Below are 20,769 nucleotides of genomic sequence, written 5' to 3' on the forward strand. Positions count from 1 at the left end.
GTATGAGTTTACTAATTCTATTCCTTATAGGACTAAGGGCTTGGTTTAGGGATAAGGGTCCATGGTCCATTGTGGACCATATTAATTAATTAAAGGGAATCCTAACCAAATTAAATCCTTTTTAATTATTATTAACGGGTTTAATTAAATAATTAATTCGCGATTAAAGGCCGTAACACGGGGTGTTACAATATGGCCACAGACAAAACCAGTGTGGGATCAACGATGGCCATATATGTAACACCCCGAAATTTTGAAACTTTTAAAACTTATATAATGAAGGTGAATTCTCATTAAATCCCAAAATCAAACATAAGAGTACGGGGTGCTATGCCACATCTGAGCTGGAGAACTCAGATGCACAGGCTAAACTAACTAAATATCCTCAAAGCAATGTCGATACATAATCATGGCACGTAGGCCGAAAGGGAAACTAACTAATCTACGCTCCAGGGTCTACTCATCTGTGCCTGAAAGCCAAATATATCTGTTCAACGAATGATGCCGGTAACCCACTCCAACGCGTTGAAATACAATATATATATATATATATATATATATATATATATATATATACGAAAACCATTTTGAAGCAGGAAGATATATACTTAGGGGACTCTAGCTTTAAAATCAGGGATGGACTCGACAAGTAGGGATAAGCATATTCAACAATGATAAATAGTTATATAGCGACAACATCATAAAGAACATGTATCTAAGGTCACCGTTCACTTTCAAATCATTCACATCCTCATTCAATCATCATTCAAGTCACGCAAGCACACTTTGGTGGCGCCACGGGACCAATCGCATGCCCCGAACATGAGGGTTAGTGCATATAGCACTAACACGGCCCGCAGCACCCTACCTCATACCACAGCATGAAGGGGTTGATCGCAACCAACCGTATAGACAGCTGATAGTTCGACGACGGATCACAGCCCTACACACCGCTGACGCGCTTAGTTGGTGTACTGCGATCCTCTTTTGGGGACTACGACCCTACACACCGTTGACGAGCATAGTCGGTAGATCGTAGCGAATCAAGCCCTATACACCGCTGAGGGACTCAGTCGGTGGGCGATGATCCTCGGAGACTACGACCCTACACACCGCTGGCCCTTCACTCGGTGGATCGTAGCCGACCATAGCCCTACACACCGCCTGATCACTCATTCGGTGGGCTATGGCCTTCCTCAGGTTGGTGACCCTACACACCGTTGGCGCGTCCAATCGGTGGACCATCCGCACACGAGGCCCATGTGGGCTGTAGCCCAAGAAGTGAATCACTGACCGCAGCCAGGAAAATGAACCGCAGCTCATAAGTAACCAATTTGACCGCAGCCAACTTCTGAACCGCAGCTCAGGAATACCCAATTTGATTGCAACCAAATTGGGGAATCATGCATCACATAACACATTGTAGCACATAATAGCACATTGGGAAGGGGGAGATATAAATAAACTTACGTGTGATCATTCACATACTAAGAGTAGTCCTAAGGGATTCATGAATTCTCCTCCTAGGCCAACGGGTTACTGATTCACTAGCATGCAATTCTTAAGACTCTTTTATCCTATGAACGACACCCGAAACATCAAACTAGACTCAAGTACGACAAACGGGGTCTGTTGGGACACCACGGGGAATGGGGAACATCAAACGGGGAAATCAAAGACCCGAGGTGGGCAACGACCAGCGGTACCCGGTGGGTGGAGGGCCACCCGCCGGCGACAAACTTCTGGGCAGCGGGTGCCCGGCGGGCAGTCGCCTGCACGCCGGCTGCCCGCTGCTGGCGGTGTTCCTTTGGGCAGCGGGTAGGTGGCGGGTCTCCCACCCTCACCTACCCCCCACTGACTCTTTATCAAAATAAACGCCCCGAGATCCTTTGTGGAACCCGAAACCATGCTTAGACACTTTTAAACGTAAATAACGACACCACATAGGTAATTAACGGATCAAAAGCAACAATCACGTAGAACACAACCTAACATGACTTCTAAACATAATTAACACCCGAGCATGCGAATTCCCACCCAAATATATATCAAGAACATCGTAATACAAATTCCCAATTCAACCTAGGGCTCTAATAAGATTTAAATCACAAAATCATACTTTATCTTTAAAATCAAATTTTATCAAGAATCAAGACACAATTATCAAGATCCTTTTATCATCATCAAGATTATCAAGATCACACATAAAATCATCTCAACAATTATCAAGATCATATCACAATTACCATGGAAGATTTCATCAAGACACAAGTATAGAATAGGGAGCCAAAGAAGAGGATTATAGCAAGGAAAATAGGTTTTGTTGAGACATGGGTTACCTCTTAGCCTTAATTAATCCTCCCTTGGCTATTAAGGTTCTTCCCTAAAATTTCCATTCGATTGACCTCTCTAGGCTTGGTGGTGGGGAATCCCTTGGGAATTCTTGTGTGGTGATATCTATTGTGGTGTGACTTCTAGGTGCCTCCTATGTCCTTATATATATATATATATATATATATATATATATATATATATATATATATATATATATATATATATATATATATATATATATATATATATATATATATATATATATAGGAGTCCTAATTAGGGTCTGAATGGTATGGGTTTACTAATTCTATTCCTTATAGGACTAAGGGCTTGGTTTAGGGATAAGGGTCCATGGTCCATGGTGGACCATATTAAAGGGAATCCTAATCATAATCTGAATAGTAAAGACATACTTTCTTCATTCCTAATAGATAATTAGGTCTAGGACTCCTAATTAGAATCTGATTAGTAAAAATGTTTACTCTCTTTATTCCTAATAGGCTTAAGACTCTAGTTTAGGTAAGGGTCCACGATCCATGGTGGACCACATTAATTAATTAAAGGGAATCCTAGCCAAATTAAATCCCTTTTTGATTATTATTAACGAAATTAATTAAATAATTAATCTGGGATTGAAGGCCGTAACACGGGGTGTTACAATATAAACCAAGAATCATCCATAGACAGTGATAACCAGCCTCAAAATACTCAGAGTTCACAGGGTGCACCACACATCCCTCCGAATCAACCCGAACACCCAAAGCAAGATCTATCTGTGAATTATGGTTCTTGGATGCTGGTTACTAGAAAGGATAGAAGATGTCCAAGAAGGGGAGTTAACCGGCAGACCTCGACGAGACAACCAGCACCACACCCCACAGGAACCAGTGGAGCGGAAAACCAAACACGTTATGCCTCCTTAGCAGTTTTAGACGAGGAGGGTGGAGCACCTTCAAAAGATGATTCACTCCCCTCCTCAGCTATCCAGAACTCTTCTGCGACCCTTCCAAGGATTCGCACTACACGGCAAATCGAGAAGAGCCCATTAACTCACCTCCATCATCAGGAAACTCCTACTCAGAGAGAGGTGCCACAGAGGTTCCTACAAGCCAATCAAGACCAGCTCATCGTGGAGCCTTTAGAGGCAGCGGGGGGAGAGTTTCAACGCCATGAAGAGTGGCTGCTGAGACAGAACACACCATTGTCCGTGGCTCCAATAATGGCAAACAGATTTCAAGTACGACTGTCTACCACATTGGTGACCAACTGGAGTTTCCACCCCTGCTTGAGAAGGAGGCTCCAACCAGAAATGATCCTTCAGGCTGTAACACCCCACTTTTCTAACTCTTAATTACATCTCTAAACAGTCATTATCATAAACTAAGTAGCGGAAAACTAGAAGATAAATAGTGGGAGTGTCACCGCCACAACCACCACTCTTGGTGATTGCACAGGCTAAAGGGGTAAAACTACAAATACGATTAAGTCTGGGAACTAAAAATAAATACTAGAAAAGTAAGGGGGAAAAATGTCACCCCAACACAGTCTACATCAATCCTCAAACATAAAATCATAAGTTTAAATCCATAACATGATCATAAATAAAACTAGAGTTTAGACATCTCAAACTAAGAGACTAATCTAACTCGATCTCTTCCCACTGCTGAGCCCACCTGAAAGGGGTTTCGCAAGCAACACATAGACAAACAGGAAAAACACCCGTTAGCACGAAGCCAAGTATAACCACACTCAACCCTGTAAAGCATTCTAGCACATATACTTTGAAAACATTTGATATCTTTATAGCAATAAGCTAATCTCAAATCATCTTTAGATTATCATATTCTTTTTAGATGCTTGCACCCTATATTATCAGCTGACATGCTTATATATGTATAAGGCTGATCACGTAGATTCATCAACATATAGACTTCTCAAATAGCTTATCAAGCAATTCATGCTTACAGATAGGATCATGCTAAAAGACCATATAACAGGTGTTCACATGCTTCCACACTCTTATCACATAACTTATTAAGTAGAACTTCTACTACATCACAATAATCATGCTCAAAGGAATACCTTAAGTTAAGCTTCTCATTTAAACAATTCTCTTACGATGCTCCATTCGCTACAATCATGTATAACATTTTGATCATGCTTCTCATGCAATCTAGTGCAACAATATAATCATACTCTTATGCAATCTCGTGCAACAATATAATCATACTCGTATGCAATCTAGTGCAACAGTATACTCATGCTCTTATGCAATCTCGTGCAACAATATAATCATACTCGTATGCAATCTAGTGCAACAATATACTCATACTCTTATGCAATCTCGTGCAACAATATAATCATACTCGTATGCAATCTAGTGCAACAATATACTCATGCTCTTATGCAATCTTGTGCAACAATATAATCATACTCGTATGCAATCTAGTGCAACAATATACTCATGCTCTTATGCAATCTCGTGCAACAATATAATCATACTCGTATGCAATCTTGTGCAACAATATACTCATGCTCTTATGCAATCTTGTGCAACAATATAATCGTACTTGTATGCAATCTAGTGCAACAATATACTCAAACTCTTATGCAATCTCGTGCAACAATATAATCATACTCGTATGCAATCTAGTGTAACAATATACTCATTTTCATATGCAATCTAGTGCAACAATATACTCATGTTCATATGCAATCTAGTGCAACAATATACTCATGTTCATATGCAATTTGGTGCAATAAACCGACATCTTCTTCTACTCTTCCTGTTCTCAGTGATGCGGCTATGAACGAGGCTGGCCCCAGTGGCCCTATGGTAACTGATATCATGCGCTCCTGAGCGCTTTTCCTTTTGTTTCATTTTTTTCAATGTTTTGTTTGATTTGGAATTGTCAGGGTGCGGCCTCGAGAACCATTTGCCTTACACTTAAGCACTTCATTTGTCCTCATAAACCTTATATTGTGTGTCTTTTAGAACCTAAAGTGTCTGAGGTTCAAGCTAATAAGATTTGCTGTAGTTTTGGCTATAATGAATGGATCAGAGTAGAGGCAGTGGGCTTCTCAGGAGGGATCTGGGTTCTATGGAAGAAATCCGTGAATTTCGATGTTTTGGATACGCATCCCCAATTAATAACATTGCAGGCTAATTGTTCAAGTGTGCAGCCTTGGCGTTTGTCTGTTGTCTACGGCAGTCCAAATGTCCAGCTTCGAAGGAAATTATTTGCTGACCTCTCATCCGAGAACTTTATTCAACAAATCCCTTGGTTAGTGGTAGGGGACTTCAACTCGATCTTAAGTCCTGATGAAATGAGCAGTCCAGAAAACTTCACTTTGAATCGCTGTATGGACTTCAATAGATGGATTTTTCGTGAGGGCCTAATTGATTTAGGCTACACCGGCCCCAAGTTTACTTGGATGCGAGGGGTAAATACTTCGACCTTCAAAGGAGCAAGACTTCATCGTGCACTTGGCAATGTGGAATGGAAGATTAAATTTCCTAACACAACAATTGAGCATCTACCTATGGTCGGATCCGATCACTCACCTCTGTTAGTAATTCCTGCACCAACTTTAGCTTCTTCTGCAACAAAGTGTTTCAGGTTCAACTTAGTTTGGACCACTCATCCCAACTTCCACGAGTTCGTAGATCGATCCTGGTCTAAGGAGGGTGATTGGAGTAAAATAAAGCCTCCTTGGCAGACTCCCTAACTGAGTGGAACAAAAATGTTTTTGGCAATGTCTTTTACAGGAAAAAAGGTTATTGGCTAAACTAAGCGGAGTGTAGCGTTCCCTTGTGTCTCACCCCAGAGGTGACTTACTAAATCTTTATAAAGAGCTACGGGCAGAACTTGAGAAAGTCCAGTATCAAGAGGAACTTTTCTAGTTCCAAAGATCAAGGGAAGACTGGATTCAATCGGGTGATCGTAACACACGCTACTACCACGCAGCTACCGCGACAAAAGGAAACTCATCTATGATTAAGTGTCTCATTGATGAAGGAGGCCACCAACTTACCTCTGACGAGCAGATAAGGGACCACATCTTCAATTATTTTGTTAATCTGTTCACCAAAGAAAATACTTCTATTTCCCAGGAGATATTGCAGGGTCGGTTCCCAGAGCTAAGAGATGAAGAGTGGGCTTTGATCAATGCACCTTTTACGAGGGAAGAAATCAAGGGTGTTTTTTTTGAGATGTCTCCAAACAAGGCGCCGGGTCGTGATGGTTATACCGCAGGTTTTTACCAACATACCTGGAGTACATCTGGAGATTGCTTATCAAACTTTGCTTTAAAGTTCTTCACAGATGGTTCCCTTCCAATCTCGTGCAATGACACTGTGGTTACTCTCATCCCTAAAGTACCGAACCCCGAGATCGTCAAGCACCTTCGCCCAATTAGATTGTGTAATGTTTCATACAAACTCCTCACCAAGACAATGACAGTCCGTCTGAAAACAGCTTCAAGAAAACTCATTGGACCTAACCAGACCAGCTTCGTACCGGAAAGGCAAATTACAGACAATGTTATAGTCTACCAAGAAATTCTGAATTCAATGAAGAATAAGAGAGGCCATATGGTCTGGTTGATGCTCAAAGTGGATTTAAAGGCTTAAGATAGAATTGCATGGAATTTTATGGAGGACACCATTCAAGGCATCAGATTCAACAACCAATGGAGGAGAAACATTATGGCTTGTGTAATTTCTCCAAGATTAGCCATTAATTGCAATGGGGTGCTCTCGGATTGGTTTCTACCAGGAAGAGGAATCCGCCAGGGAGATCCCATATCACTCCTTCTTTTCGCGCTATGTATTGAAAGGTTTAGCCATCTTATTAATCACTCTGTCATTGTAGGTAACTGGAAATGCATCAAACCAACTCGAGATAGCTCCCACATAACACATCTCTTCTTTGCGGACGACATGGTGTTGTTTGGTGAGGCTATGATTGAGCAAGCAACAGAAATGAAGAGATGCTTGGATATATTCTACACCAGCTCTGGACAGAAGGTTAACTCCTAGAAATCCTCGGTCTTCTTTTCCAAGAATACTCCTGCCCATCTTCAGCAATCCATCTCAAATACTATTGATTTTTTTAGAGTGGAGGACCCTGGCAAATATCTGGGAATGCATTCAACTTATGGTAGATTGAAGAATCAATCTTTTTCTGGGATTTTAGGGAGACTCCAGTCCAGACTAATGGGATGGAGATAAAAAACCCTCTCTCTGGCTGGCTGCTGTGTCCTAGCCCAATCTGTTTTGTCATCAATCCCCTATTATTCCATGCAGACGACACCCTTGCCAACTGGTATTGTGGACTCCATAGGAAGGATGATCCGCGGCTTCTTGTGGGGAAGCTCTGAAGGCTCTAAGAAAGTTCATTTAGTCAACTGGGATACAGTAACACAAAGCAATCGAGTGGTGGACTTGGCATTCGAAAATTGAAAGAGATGAATCTAGCTTTCCTTGCAAAACTTGGCTGGAGGATTCTTCATGAAAATGACAGTTTATGGGTTCAACTACTTAAATCAAAGTACTCTATTTCCAGCGACGATTGCTCTATGTGGCAGCCGAAGAGGAACATGTCATATATATGGAGAGGCATTCTCAAATCCAAACATATACTTCAAAGTGGGATAAAGAAAGTGGTCTGAAATGGCTTTAATACACTGTTTTGGATCGACAAATGGCTTGAAAACTATCCACTAAGAGACCTTCTATCTGAGGTTCTACCCTTGCACGAACTATACATGCCAGTTTCTAGCTATTGGGACCTTAATATTGGATGGTGCTGGGATCATCTGGACAACCTCTTACCAAGTGATTGCTTGAGGAAATTAGTGGTTGTGATCCTTATTGACAGTATGGAGGCCAATGACACTCTAGGCTGGGCATACGAATTGTCAAAAGAATTCACTGTTAGCTCGGCGTATGATGTTGCATTGGGTTCTACTGGTAGTGTTGAAGCTGCCAAGTGGAATAATATATGGAAGTTAAAGGTTCCCAATAAAATCTACTGCTTCATCTGGCTCGTGGCTCATGGCAGGATCCTGACCAACAGCATTAGGTTTAAGTGGAGGTTGTCTGATTCTGATAAATGCATACATTGCACATCTGAGGTGGAGGATGTCCAACATGTATTACGCAGGTGCCCAGCTGCAGTCGAGGTCTGGAGGGCAGTCTTCCCAACCTCTTTGTCTGATCACCTCTCGTTTTCTGACTGGCTACACTCGGGCATCAGAAATAAAGGTTGCAGTACTTATCCCTGCAATGAAGCCTCACTTTTCGCTACCACCTTGTGGTGGATTTGGAGATGCAGGAATGATGTGGTTTTCAACAACCTGGATAAGCCACTCTCATTTAAAGCAGCATGGATCAGGTCACAAGCAGATGATGTTGCCAAGGCTTTTGCAAGGACTAAAGGCCTTCGACATTCGGTCATCCAGAGTTCCTGGTCAAGCTTGCGTTGGCTAAAACCACCAGATGGGGTTGTTAAGATGAATATTGATGGCTCAGTAGATCCTAACTCCAAGAAGGCTGGCTGCGGTAGGGTGATTAGAGACAATTCTGGAGCTTGGTTAGCTGGCTACATGTTCAGCATTGGAAACTGCTGTGACACCCCAAAAATCCACACTCCAATCCATGAATTAATTGAGTAATTAATTCTATTTCTCTTGAGGAATTGATTCCTAAAATCCTTATTTTTTGATACTCAAGGACTAGTATTTGACTAGTCAATCTTTAAGTGGTGTTGTACCTTGTGCTTTAAGAGGAGTTCCCTTGTTCCTTACACTTTCTAAGAGTTAGTAAGGGTATCCTTGTCTTTTCACCAAGAGTTAGTTTTGTAACCTAAACCTAGAAGACTTCTTCATTTTTCATCCCTTACAATTCCTAGAAAATATCTCTACCTTCTCTCTAGAAAACAAGAGTAGCTTGTTCTTCAAGCCTAGTGAGACCTTTGTCAAGATTCCAAGTTTTGCTTCCAAGATTCAATCTTTCCTCTATTTGGGCATCTAGAAGGGTAAGATCTAAGCTTGTCTAGTCTTTTTGGTTCCATCTTAGTTGTCTTTTTCTTAAAGGTGGGATCTTTATGATCTTTTGGTTTGATCTTGAAGTGGGTTTGGCTAGTGAGCTTAGTGGAGAGCTTGTTGTGGTGTAAGAAGAGTCTTTTGGTCTTCAAGAGGTAACCCATGCTCTACAAAACCTATTTTGCTTACCTATATATGATTTCTTGGCTTCTACTTGTGTTTTGCTATGAAATGTGAGAGTTTATGCATTTATCTTGTGATATTGCATATCTTGAGCTTGTGTTTAGGGTTCCTTTGTGCCATTGCTTGGCATTTTCCTTGGTTCAAGTCATTTTGTTGTGTTTGGTGAGATTTGGTGTGTTTTGGACTTGAATTTGTGTTTGGAGGAGAAAATCCCCGAAGGGATTTGTTGTGGTACAGGGACGTACCCGCGGGCGGGGCACCACCCGCCGGCCTACCCGCGGGGAACGTGTCGCCCTGTGGGTAGTGTACCTGCGGGCGGGACCACGGGTGGGGCACTACCCGTGGGTCCACCCACGGGGAACACGGTGGAGTTGGTTCGGGATTTGTTCCTCGTGATTCATTTGTCTTGGTGTTTGATCTTTTGACTTCCCGTTGTTCTTTGTGGAACTATTTGAGCATCTTCTTGTTGTTTCGTAGGTCTAGAGCTTCATGGTAGGTATCCATGTAGGATCTTTGGTGTCTTGATTCGTGCTAAGTGTTCAACTTTGTGTTTCGTTGAACCAAGAGGTGTCTTGTGTGTTCCTGGAACTATCTTGAGTTTCCCCGTTGTTAAGCATGCTAGTTCGTTGTCTTAATACTAGCGTGTGTGTTGTTCGTACCTTCCGTTTGGTTGATGATAACTTGTGTTATTCATCATTGTTGTTGTTGGATTGTGACCCGTTCCTTGGTTGAGTGTGTTTCATACCTTCTCTTGCAATCCGTTGATTGTTTCATGTGAGTGGTGGTGCGTGTGTGGCTCTACCTGGATTGCACGATTAGTGGTATGGGACACTAGTCACCAAGGTATTGCAGCGGTCCTCGTGGTGGCCGTGACGTGATTATGGAGCTGTGGCTGAGTCCACGTGTTTGGGGGATAACATTGTGTTATCCGGGCATGTGCTGCCGTGATTGGTGGGTTTTCGTTGGTGGTTATAGGTGGGGGACGACGGTCCCGGCGGAATAAGGTTGGACTTGGCTGTACAGAGGATTTCTGGAGGTAATGGTTGGCTTTGAAGGTACAAGGTTGGGGGTAGCCATAAGGTTGGAACAGGGCATAAGGAAGGCATATCAACTCGTGATGGGTGATGTCACGAGGGCTTGTGTAGCCGTTGTGGTGAATTCTCTTCTCTCGTGACGTGTGTAGTCACGGAGCCTTGTGTTGTTTTGGCATGTGTTGCCGTTGGGTGAGTCTTTATCCTTGTGTGTGGTTAACCTTTGTGGTTGGGATGTGTTCCCGGTGTTATCCTTGTGAGTGGTGAGTCTTGTGTTGTCTTCTGATCTTGGCTTTTGACTTATATATATGTATTCCGTTTCGAAAATGGTTTTTATATCTTATATCTACCTATTTATGATACTTAACAGTATTGGTGGGTTACCAACCTATTTATCTTTGTATCTTTCAGGTGTTGAGTAGTCGAGCGCGATGTCTAGAGCCGGTAGCTTAGCGCCTGTACCTTTAGCTTGTGTTTTTGTGGCCTGCGTGCCAATGGTTTTAGACTGTTTGTAGTTTGATGTTTTGGGATAGTGATACACTTGCAGATTGTTCGCCTTAGCGTTTACCGGGTGTGGTAGACGTGGCATAACACCCCTGTTTTGGATTTCTTTTATCCAGTTTCCGTTTTCTTCCGCTGTGCTAGTGTTTTGTTGTTAATCTGCATGTGTTAAGACTTGTTTTTAGGTCTTGTTTTGGGGGGGGGGGGGGGGGGGGGGGGGTGTTACAACTGCTCTCCCCTAGAAGCAGAATCATGGGCTTTTCTAAAAGGGATTCTTCTGGCTAAGCATCTTGGCGTCTTGAATATCATTTTTGAATCTGATTCGAAGGAGCTCTACGAACTTTTTAGCAACAATCGAACCCACAACAATGTTGTTCAAAACCTTCTAACTGCATGTGCAAAAGAAGCCAATAGTTTCATTGCTTGGAATCTTTCCCCAGTGGTTCGCGAGCAAAACTGCCTTGCCGATTCCCTAGCAAAAAGAGCGAAAGACTTTACCAAGGGCATGCATATACTGTACGAGCCCCCAGATGAGGTGTAACACCCCCCCTAAAACCATGCTATTTAAAGCCTTAAAACATGCATATATCTTAAACCAAAACACCAAACACAGCAGAAGACTGAAAGAGGAAATATATAAAACAAAGGAAACGAGGTGCTATGCCACGCTCACCCAAGGGTGAACGCACAGGCTAAATCTGCATTGTTTAAAATCTACAACCATCAAAACAAAGTACTAGGTCTAGATTGGCTCACATGCCACAAAACATAAGAGGGGAGCTATACTAGCTGGCACTAAACCGCGCACTCGTCTAAGCATCACCTGAAAGAAGCATATAAAACATGGGACGACACTCGGTCAGCGAATAATGCCGGTAACCCACCAATACATGTGAAATATCATACATAGATAAGGTATAAGTTTGTAAAGCCATTTTCGAAACGGAATACATATATATAAGTCCAAAACCAAGAGTAATAGTCAACACAAGACTCAACACTCTCAACAAGAATACGGGAACACATCCCAAGACTACAAAGAACAACAACGACTCACAAGAAGTCTCAAGGTATAATCTATCATCACACAATAGATTAATACCCGACATGCATAACTCGAAGGAATAAAGACACAACAAACGGCAACACATGCCAAGGCAACACATGTCTTTGTTACTACACACGTCACAAGAAGAGAACTCACAACAACGGCTACACAAGCCCTCGTGACATCACCCGTCACGAGTTGATATGCCTTCCTTATGCCCGGTTCCAACCTTATGGCTACCCCCAACCTTATGTCTAGTTCCAACCTTTACCTCCAGGACCCCTGTACACGAAGTCCAACCTTATTCCTCCTGGAACCGTCGTTCCCCCTCCAACAATCCCTCCAACAGAACCACCGATTTCATAGTACACGAAGGTACCGATCACACACACGGCAACACATGCCTCGGCAACACATGCCTCTCCCATAAACACGTGAACCTTACACAAAGGCCACAGCTCCATAATCACGTCATGGCCACCACGAGGACCACTGCAATACCTTGGTGACTAGTGTCCCATACCACTAATCGTGTAATCCAGGTAAAGCCACACACACATCACACCTCAACAGGAATCAATCAACGGATCACAACGAAGATATGAAACCATACTCAATCAAGGAATGGGTCACAGCCCAACAACAACAACGATGAATAACACAAGTTATCATCAACCAATAAGAAGGTACAAACAACACACATGCTAGCATTTAAACACCGAACTAGCATGCTTACCAAACGGGTAAACCTAACGTAGTTCCGAAGAACACACAAGACTTATCACGGTTCAACGAAACACAATGTTGAACACTTAGCACGATTCAAGACACCAAAACCTACATGGATTCCTACCATATAGTTCTAGACATACGAAACATCAAGAAGACACTCAAAGAGTTCCACAAAAGAACATCGGGAAGTCAAAAGACCAAATACCGAGTCAAAAGAATCACGGGGAACAAATCCCCAAACAAGTCAACATTGTTCCCCGCGGGTGGACCCACGGGTAGACCCCCACCCGTGGTTCCGCCCGCGGGTACAACACCCACCAGCCATGTACCTCGCGGGTGGGGCGGCGGGTAGGCCACTGCCCGCCGTTCCGCCCGCGGGTACACTACCCTGTACCAAAACATCCCTTCGGGGATTTTCAAAACCAAGCTCAAATTCAAGTCCAAAACATGCCAAATCTCACCAAATACAACAAAGTTACTTGAATCAAAGGAATAGCCAAGCAATGGCATACAAGAACCCTAAACACAAGCTCCAGATATGCATTTTCACAAGACAATGCATAAACACTCACATTTCATAGCAAAATCACATGTAGAATCCAAGAATCATCATATAGGTAAGCAAAATAGATTTTGTAGAGCATGAGTTACCTGTTGTAGACAAAAACCTTCTCTTAACACCTCACCAAGCTCCTAACAAAGCTCACCTTCTAAACCCACTTCAAGAACACACCAAAAGATCATAAAGACTCTATCTTTAAGAAAAGACACCTAAGAAAACACTAAAAACACAAGATGAGCATGGATCTTACCCTCCTAGATGCCCAAATGTATGAAAGGTAGAATCTTGGAGACAACTCTTGAAGTTTTGGCAAGGTTTCAATCTTGGCTTGGAAGAAAAGCTATCTACCTTTTTAGAGAGAAGGTGGAGCTAAAATTTAGAAAGTGTAAGGAAAGAAATGAGGGTGTTCTTACTAGGTTAGCTTACAATACTAACACAAGGTGAAAGGTCAAAAATACCCTTACTAACATGAAGAGGTGTAAGGAAACAAGGGAACTCCTTACAAAGCTCAAGGTATAACTTTGACTTTGGGGTTGACTAGTCAATTACTAGTCCCCGACTATTGAATTTCAGGAATTAAATTACAAATTGGAATAGGATTAATTACTTAATTAATCCCTTAATTGAATTTGGATTTCAGGGTGTCACATGAGGTCCTTGACATTCTTCAAGCCGACTTAGATAGTTTTCCTCTATGGCGCAATTGTACTGTTAGTTAGCCTTTGTTTTCCTTGGGTCTCCCCCTTCCATTTAGATATATAAAAAAAAAAAAAAAACAAGTTAAAATGGCAAACTTATTAAATATGAGCACAAGTCATCTTCTGACGATTGACCACAACAAAATGACAAATCTTATACATGTATATAATAAGAGGTAGTGTTTACACCCAAAATGCAAACAATATTCTTTCAAGCACACCGAAGCCTTATCAATTTGCTCTCAACAATTGTAATTTGCAAGCTAGTATTCACCATTAATATTGATTATGATATACAGAGCGTGTATGACAATGTCCAACTTTTTCCAACCTCAATAGTGTGGTCCCCACCTTCGAGACCAAAAAGTGGATTTCCGACCTTAGTAATGTGGTTTCTGATCTTTGAGAACAGGAAGTGCACCCTATCCAAATAGACAAGCAACATGTGAAGTGTCATTTCAACTATTACACCAGGTCAAATCTCTTCAGCACCAACACATGCGTGTGATCAACTTAACTAACCTATAGGTGAGCGTCGCATGTCCCTTGTCAATAATGTAATATTTTTGACATGTGTTTTCCTATAAACACTGACTTCTTCCACAAAGAAGGCGATTAGACTTAGAACCTAGAATATTCTTAGTGGCTTAGTGCCCACTAATTTGTTAAGAGCATTTCAACTTTCAAAATTTCTGTAAAATTAAGCATGTTGAAAATTATCTTTTACTTCTTTATCTGAGACTAAATGATCAATCTAAGATAATAAACCTTTTCAAGTACAAATAGAAAGAGCTATTTTTACTTTTTAGCATACTTACTCCTAGATTGATCGAGGGACTCCTTGTGTGCAGTGAGCAAAAGTCTAGCATTTGTTGGTCAGTTGAGACACCATTATTTATCCATTCACAAACAATCGGGTCAGGATCTAGGAAAGCTTGAGGTCGAGGATTCCAACTTTTGTCACAATAAAGAGCGATTTTTATTTTTTTAGCATATTTACTCCTAATCCGTTTGTTATCATTTAATTTAATGTTATTTTCCAACACTCCGAGTTACAATACCCTTCGATTACTAATAAAAACTTTTAACAAAACCAACAAATTAAAGGTATGCATCACACAGAAACATACATAAAACTATAAGGTAGTTTGAGTCAGAAGACAAGTTATTTAGTGATAAGATTATTAATTCTAATGTTATTTTTGATAATTCATTTAAACAAACACCATTAAATAAATTCAAATGTGATTTAAACAAACCCAAGGGGTAGTTCAAGTGGCAAATGAGTTTTTTTGTAGGAACAAATTCCGAAATAACTTAGGTTTAATTCCCACAAGTGACAATTTCGCTCGGACCAGCTCTTGTGCGCGCTTTTCGGGAGAAAGACCCAAAACACCTTGTGGTTTTAAAAAAAATGATTTAATCATGCTTCATATTTATTGCATTTTCCCTGTGACATTTCTACAAATTGTTGAGATTTTATATATAACTAGCTTGGTTGACGTGACTGGCTGTGCACTCTCATCCCTTAAGAGATGTCGGGATTCTGAACCTCCTCTCGTATGGAAAAACCAATCTGTCCAGCACTTTGCTCCTTAATTGGGCTCATATGTGCGCATGGGAGATGCCTCATACAATAAGGGCGTGCTCAGGACACCTCATGGCTTGACAAAAAAATAAAAACTTGTGTGAGTGCATACAAATCTGTAGCAAAACTAACATCATTTTCATTTGCCCTCCTTCTTTCCTTGATTAAATAGAAAAATATTCTTATAACAACTTAGAGAATACATATCATAAAAAGCTGTATCAATCAAATGCTTGTTGTGTGCAACAACAAAAATAAGTATATGGAAGGAAGCTTGCGATGCGTCGTTGGTTCAGGACAGAATTTATGGTAGCGTTCTGTGGCGTGTTTAACAACACTGTCTTAATGATATTTAAAGACCAGGGATATCGCTATATCTTCGACAGATAGCACAGAAACAAAATAACGTAGTTAAAGTGGAACGCAGGGAGGGTGGAGCGTATTTCCGTGTCCAGAAGTGAAGAAGGCATCACAATTTATAGTAGCTCACCTCCTCTTACAGCCATTGCACAAAAATAAGCCATGCATGGCCATAATCCGCGCAAACAATGCTGACTACAACTCCGTGCTGGGCGGGCGGCGCGCACGGGGTTTTCCCCTCGTTCCCTCTCCATAACACTTCAAGCCTTCTTTAGGGAGTTCAAGTATATAAGGGAAGGAAAGGAAAGTTAGCAAAGCAATGTGGCACATTCACATTAAACAAATGATCATTAAATGAGTTCCCACTTGAAGCCTTGGCTTTGAATGTTTCTTAACAATCCCCCACACATTCGAAGGTGCAAGGCTTGACGGAGAGCAACTGAGCGTAACAAATAAGAGCTAGCTTTCATGTCAGTGTGTTAAACATGAACTGACAAGTAGTTGCACTAAGTAATCCACTATCCGAGAGTGAACAGAATCTTGAACTCTTCGGCTAGTTGAATTTTGAACTTATGTGCACCTCGTTAGCTTCATTTGTTGTACACTTTGTATAGTTATTGGATAACCATGTATTAACCCTGTTTTGTCTGTCTTAGCAGAGACATTCCACTCCACCGAGTGTACTTCACCGTAGACTGCCAATCATGGACTACGGTGAGCGGACTGATTAACAGTCTGCTTATAAATGCGAGTCTTTCCATGATTTCGTTTGACCACCGATGTGGTGTCCATCATGAATTCCTCACCTCATTGGCTTTTTAACCCATCTCCCTTGACGTATCAAGGATAACCTTTCGGTTTAGGCCTTTCGTGAAAGGATCAGCAATATTCCTTTCAGATCTCACAAATTCCATTGTGATCACCCCATTCAATATTAACTGCCATACAGACTCATGTCTGACTCTTATGTGTCTTCTCTTCCCATTGTAGACACTATTTTGTGCCACACATATGGCAGTTTGTGAATCACAATGAATGGGCACGGCGGGAGCAGGACTCCCCGACAATGGCACATCTGCCAATAAATTTCTTAGCTACTCAGCCTCTTGGCTAGCCAGATCTAAAGCTATGAATTCTGCTTCCATAGTTGATCTGGCTATGCACGACTGTTTGGTTGATTTTCACAACACTACAGCCCCACATAGTGTGAACACATATCCACTTGTAGAGCTTACATCTTCATTTTTGTTTACCCAGTTCGCATCACAGAACCCTTCTAGCACAGCTGTGTATCCTTTGAAGTTGAACCCCAGTCTTACGTGCCTCTAAGATACCAGAGTATCCTTTTTAGTGCGTCCCAGTGTGGACCACTAGGGTTATGAGTGAAACGACTAAGTTTATTCACTGCAAATGCAATGTGGGGTTGTGTATAGTTCATCAAGAACATTAGACTCCAAATTACTTTTGCATATTTCTCTTGAGACTCACCCGACTCAATGTTTTTCGATAGTTTAACAGTAGGATCGTAAGACGTCTTAGCCGGGTTTACATCATAACTGTCAAACTTCTTTAGAAATTTTTCCGTCTAGTGACCTTGGGATAGAAGGTAACCTGTATCGGTTTTTGTAATCTTGATCCCGAGTATCACATCGGCTTCCCCTAGATCCTTCATTTCAAACTTTTGACATAGAGTTCGTTTGGTCTCATTTATAGCTTCAACACTTGAGCTAAAAATCAGCATGTTATCTGCATAGAGACATATTAGCACGATGCTAGTTTGGACCACTTTAGAGTATAAGCAGGCATCTGACCGGTTATTCGTGTAGCCTAGGTCCATTAAAGTCTTGTGAAACTTTTCATTCCACTGCTTGGGGGCCTGTTTCAGGCCATAAAGAGATCTTTTTAGTTTACATACCTTTCCTTCTTGCCCTAGATCAACACAACCAGGTGGTTGTTCCATGTAGATCTCTTCTTCTAATTCACCATTGAGAAATGCAGTTTTTACGTCCATTTGGTGAACTACCCACTTGTGAAAAGAAGCTAATGCAAATAGAACTCGAATGGTTCCAACTTTTGTCACTGGTGAGTATGTATAGAAGTAATCTTCACCGAACTTCTACGTAAAGCCTTTGGCTACTAGCCTGGCTTTGAACCTTTCAATAGACCCATCTGGTCTAAGTTTACTTTTGAAGATCCATTTGCAGTCAATTGGCTTGCACCCTTTGGGTAGTTTTACTAACTTCCAAGTGTGATTGGACTGACTGCATTGTTTCTTTCCACAGAGTGGAGTCGACTGACTGCATTGCTTCCTTAAATGTTTTTGGTTCTTCTTCCAACACTAATTGGCACACAAACTGGTCACACATTTCGTTTAAATCTTTTAGTTCTGTGACATATGTAATGAAATCAGAACCAAAATTCTTCTCGATCTTGGGTCTTTTGCTTCTTCTGGGCTCATCCAAATCGTTAGTAATGCTAGGAAAACTGGCATTATCATTTTGACACATAGTATCAACTGGTGAGATAAAAGCAGTTTTTAAAGGAAAGATATGTTCAAAGAATATGGCATTTCTTGATTCACACATGGAACGGTTTTCTAAACACATAAACCTATAAGCTGCACTATTCTCGCCATATCCAACAAAAACGGCATCAAAGGTTTTGGGTCCTATGTTGGACCTTTTCAGGGATGGTAGACCCACCTTAGCTAAGCATCCCCACACCTTAAAGTATTTTAAGTTCGGGGCGTGCCCTTTCCACATCTCATAAGGCGTTTTTTCAAACCCTTTATGTGGGACTCTATTTAAAATGTGGTTCGCCGTTAGAATAGCTTCCCCCACATAGAGTCTGGTGCCCCTGAACTGATCAACATGGCGTTAATCATTTCTTTAAGGGTTCTATTTTTCCTTTCAGCGATGCCATTTTGTTGGGGAGAGTAAGGATCAGTTACTTCATGAATTATACCCGAAGATTCACATAATGTTTTTAGTGAAAAAGATTCATACTCTCCTCCTCTGTCAGAACGAAGCCTCTTAACTTTCACGTTTAGCTGATTTTCTACTTTATTTTTAAAAATCACAAACTTTTGTTCAACTTCATCTTTTGTTCTTAAGAGGTAAATTTTTGTAAAGCGAGAATAGTCATCTATAAAGGTTATATAATACCATTTTCCACCTTTACTTTCAGTGGTTTAAAAATCCGCTAGATTAGAGTGAATCAATTCAAGCACAGAGGAAGATCGATGAGTTACAGTAGAAAAAGGCTTCCTAGCAAATTTTGCTTCAGCACAAGTTTCACATTGAGAGCATGCATCATTAGACAGGCAGGCCCGGTCCTATCAATCTTTAGGCCCGGGGCCTAACAACAAAAATGGGCCCTATACGAAATTAATATATACTTTTATAATTAAAATTTAAATTAAATAAGGAAGCAATACTAATGTCATATAACTTAAATAAGATTCACAAGTTTTTAACAATTTTACATACACATGAAAACAATTATAGACGCATTCATAAATCCACAATAATCAATCACCGCATCAGTATTTTCATAAATAAATAATATAGTTTACAAAAAATGAATAAATAATTTAAAACCAAATGAGCTTATAGACAATCACATTATTATTATAATAAATAATAAAGTAATTATTAATACAAATTTATATTAAAAAAACTTACAAATAAGATCATAGCATAAAATCTTAATTATTGGGAACAATAAATCAAAACACTCAAACGGGATAAAAGATATTCATAATAAAATATGAAACATAATTAATTGGATAAAATAGTTTGATTAAAAAACATGTAATAAATCACACATCTTATATATTGATATCATATTTATAAATACTCTTTTTTAGTTAGATCACTTTCAAGTTTTTCTAGATTAATTTGAATATGATGACGCACAATAAAACTTCTAACCTACATTGATTAGATAATTCATACAAAAATTAAATTATCTTTTAAAATATTTTTCATAACTAAATCACAAAATATATTACATATACATAACTCATTATAAAGTTCACAAAACAAAAAATATTCTAAATACAAGTAGTAAATTACTCGAATAGAAATAGACTCAAAATTTGATATGTATTACAAATCAATCTATATTATAAATCTCACTATAATTATAGAAAGGTAACAAAATCACAAAGTTACAAATTAAATTTTAAAAAATACAAATTAGAAATAGAAATAAATAAATTGTAGGAAAATGATATATAAGGGGATTTGATCCCTTGACCATGAGCATAAGAACTACACATCCTACCAACTCAACCAACTCAAATCTCAATGTAGTAAAATTCTTAAATTCATATACTAAATAGTAGAGAGGGAAATTTTTATGTAAAAGTACACATGGGGATTTGATCCCTCGACCATGCGGATTAAAATGCTAAGCCTTACCAACTCAGCCAACTCAAAAACAATTACCATCAATGTATACTAAATAATTATATGACATTTGTAATAGTATATATTAGAGTAATAGTATAGGGTAAAGGCCCCTTCCAAGCATGGGGCCCTGGGCAAGGGCCTAGCCTGCCCTTGCCCAAGGCCGGGCCTGTAAACAGGTTTAGTAACATATTTAGGCTTTTTAATCTATTTAAGCACTTTGAGCCAACGTGTCCTAGTCTACCATGCCATAAATTAACCGAAACAATGATA

This window comes from Ipomoea nil, unplaced genomic scaffold (genome assembly GCF_001879475.1).
Source record: "Ipomoea nil cultivar Tokyo-kokei standard unplaced genomic scaffold, Asagao_1.1 scaffold0276, whole genome shotgun sequence".
Taxonomy (NCBI): Eukaryota; Viridiplantae; Streptophyta; class Magnoliopsida; order Solanales; family Convolvulaceae; genus Ipomoea; species Ipomoea nil.